The following is a 3,286-nucleotide window of genomic DNA, read 5'->3' on the forward strand; positions in this document are numbered from 1 at the left end:
ATTAATTATTAATAGGTTACAACTGATTGGTCTGAGAGTCATTAGACAGGTATATATTCGTGAGTATGGAGAGGGGAAGTATCCGTCTTGAGGAAGTCTCCGGTTGCTAGGAGACAAAACGCGTTGACGCCCACTCTCTGTTACGCTCTCCATTTGGTGATACCCGCCGTACTGACACAGTCCACGGCTCAGCACAGCCGTGTCAGCCTTAGCCGCAGCCCATTGCCGCACGTCGGATCCAACATTGCCGCATGTCTCTTCAATACCGGTCGGGTGAGTTCCGTCTGACCCCCGCTGTGGGGCCTAACACCTGTTACCAGGAGCCACTCTTACGGCGGCTAGACTTACCGTCTATGAACAGTGCCATTTGCATTTCAAACCAACGAATGTTACTCTGGGAAAGGCGGCAGTCATCTGTTGTTATTAAAACAGTGACTGAATGATATATTTCTGCTCCACGTGCATTCTACCCTTATAAAGGATCCTGACTGCATACTAGAGATGTGCACCGGAAATTTTTCGGGTTTTGTGTTTTGGTTTTGGGTTCGGTTCCGTGGCCGTGTTTTGGGTTCGAATGCGTTTGGCAAAACCTCACCGAATTTTTTTTGTCGGATTCGGGTGTGTTATGGATTCGGGTGTTTTTTTCAAAAAACCCTAAAAAACTGCTTAAATCATAGAATTTGGGGGTCATTTTGATCCCAAAGTAATATTAACCTCAATAACCATAATTTCCACTCATTTTCAGTCTATTCTGAACACCTCACACCTCACAATATTATTTTTAGTCCTAAAATTTGCACCGAGGTCGCTGGATGACTAAGCTCAGCGACCCAAGTGGCCGACACAAACACCTGGCCCATCTAGGAGTGGCACTGCAGTGTCACGCAGGATGGCCCTTCCAAAAAACCCTCCCCAAACAGCACATGACGCAAAGAAGAAAAAAAAGAGGCGCAATGAGGTAGCTGTGTGACTAAGCTCAGCGACCCTAGTGGCCGACACAAACACCTGGCCCATCTAGGAGTGTCACTGCAGTGTCACGCAGGATGGCCCTTCCAAAAAACACTCCCCAAACAGCACATGACGCAAAGAAAAAAAGAGGCGCAATGAGGTAGCTGTGTGAGTAAGCTAAGCGACCCTAGTGGCCGACACAAACACCTGGCCCATCTAGGAGTGGCACTGCAGTGTCAGGCCGGATGGCCCTTCCAAAAAATACTTCCCAAACAGCACATGACGCAAAGAAGAAAAAAAAGAGGCGCAATGAGGTAGCTGTGTGACTAAGATAAGTGACCCTAGTGGCCGACACAAACACCTGGCCCATCTAGGAGTGGCACTGCAGTGTCACGCAGGATGGCCCTTCCAAAAAATACTCCCCAAACAGCACATGACGCAAAGAAGAAAAAAAAGAGGCGCAATGAGGTAGCTGTGTGACTAAGATAAGCGACCCTAGTGGCTGACACAAACACCTGGCCCATCTAGGAGTGGCACTGCAGTGTCACGCAGGATGGCCCTTCCAAAAAACACTCCCCAAACAGCACATGACGCAAAGAAAAATGAAAGAAAAAAGAGGTGCAAGATGGAATTGTCCTTGGGCCCTCCCACCCACCCTTATGTTGTATAAACAGGACATGCACACTTTAACCAACCCATCATTTCAGTGACAGGGTCTGCCACACGACTGTGACTGAAATGACGGGTTGGTTTGGACCCCCACCAAAAAAGAAGCAATTAATCTCTCCTTGCACAAACTGGCTCTACAGAGGCAAGATGTCCACCTCATCATCATCCTCCGATTCATCACCGTGTACATCCCCCTCCTCACAGATTATCAATTCGCCCCCACTGGAATCCACCATCACAGCTCCCTGTGTACTTTGTGGAGGCAATTGCTGCTGGTGAATGTCTCCATGGAGGAATTGATTATAATTCATTTTAATGAACATCATCTTCTCCACATTTTCTGGAAGTAACCTCGTACGCCGATTGCTGACAAGGTGAGCGGCGGCACTAAACACTCTTTCGGAGTACACACTTGTGGGAGGGCAACTTAGGTAGAATAAAGCCAGTTTGTGCAAGGGCCTCCAAATTGCCTCTTTTTCCTGCCAGTATACGCACGGACTGTCTGACGTGCCTACTTGGATGCGGTCACTCATATAATCCTCCACCATTCTTTCAATGGAGAGAGAATCATATGCAGTGCCAGTAGACGACATGTCCGTAATCGTTGTCAGGTCCTTCAGTCCGGACCAGATGTCAGCATCAGCAGTCGCTCCAGACTGCCCTGCATCACCGCCAGCGGGTGGGCTCGGAATTCTGAGCCTTTTCCTCGCACCCCCAGTTGCGGGAGAATGTGAAGGAGGAGATGTTGACAGGTCGCGTTCCGCTTGACTTGACAATTTTCTCACCAGCAGTTCTTTGAACCCCTGCAGACTTGTGTCTGCCGGAAAGAGAGATACAACGTAGGTTTTAAATCTAGGATCGAGCACGGTGGCCAAAATGTAGTGCTCTGATTTCAACAGATTGACCACCCGTGAATCCTTGTTAAGCGAATTAAGGGCTGCATCCACAAGTCCCACATGCCTAGCGGAATCGCTCAGTGTTAGCTCCTCCTTCAATGTCTCCAGCTTCTTCTGTAAAAGCCTGATGAGGGGAATGACCTGACTGTCAGTGGCAGTGTCTGAACTGACTTCACGTGTGGCAAGTTCAAAAGGTTGCAGAACCTTGCACAACGTTGAAATCATTCTCCACTGCGCTTGAGACAGGTGCATTCCACCTCCTATATCGTGGTCAGTTGTATAGGCTTGAATGGCCTTTTGCTGCTCCTCCAACCTCTGAAGCATATAGAGGGTTGAATTCCACCTCGTTACCACTTCTTGCTTCAGATGATGGCAGGGCAGGTTCAGGCGTTTTTGGTGTTGCTCCAGTCTTCTGTACGTGGTGCCTGTACGCCGAAAGTGTCCCGCAATTCTTCTGGCCACCGACAGCATCTCTTGCACGCCCCTCTCGTTTTTTAAATAATTCTGCACCACCAAATTCAAGGTATGTGCAAAACATGGGACGTGCTGGAATTTGCCCATATTTAATGCACACACAATATTGCTGGCGTTGACCGATGCCACAAATCCACAGGAGAGTCCAATTGGGGTAAGCCATTCTGCAATGATCTTCCTCAGTTGCCGTAAGAGGTTTTTAGCTGTGTGCGTATTCTGGAAAGCGGTGATACAAAGCGTAGCCTGCCTAGGAAAGAGTTGGCGTTTGCGAGATGCTGCTACTGGTGCCGCTGCTGCTG

The sequence above is a fragment of the Pseudophryne corroboree genome, chromosome 6, assembly GCF_028390025.1.
Source record: "Pseudophryne corroboree isolate aPseCor3 chromosome 6, aPseCor3.hap2, whole genome shotgun sequence".
Taxonomy (NCBI): domain Eukaryota; kingdom Metazoa; phylum Chordata; class Amphibia; order Anura; family Myobatrachidae; genus Pseudophryne; species Pseudophryne corroboree.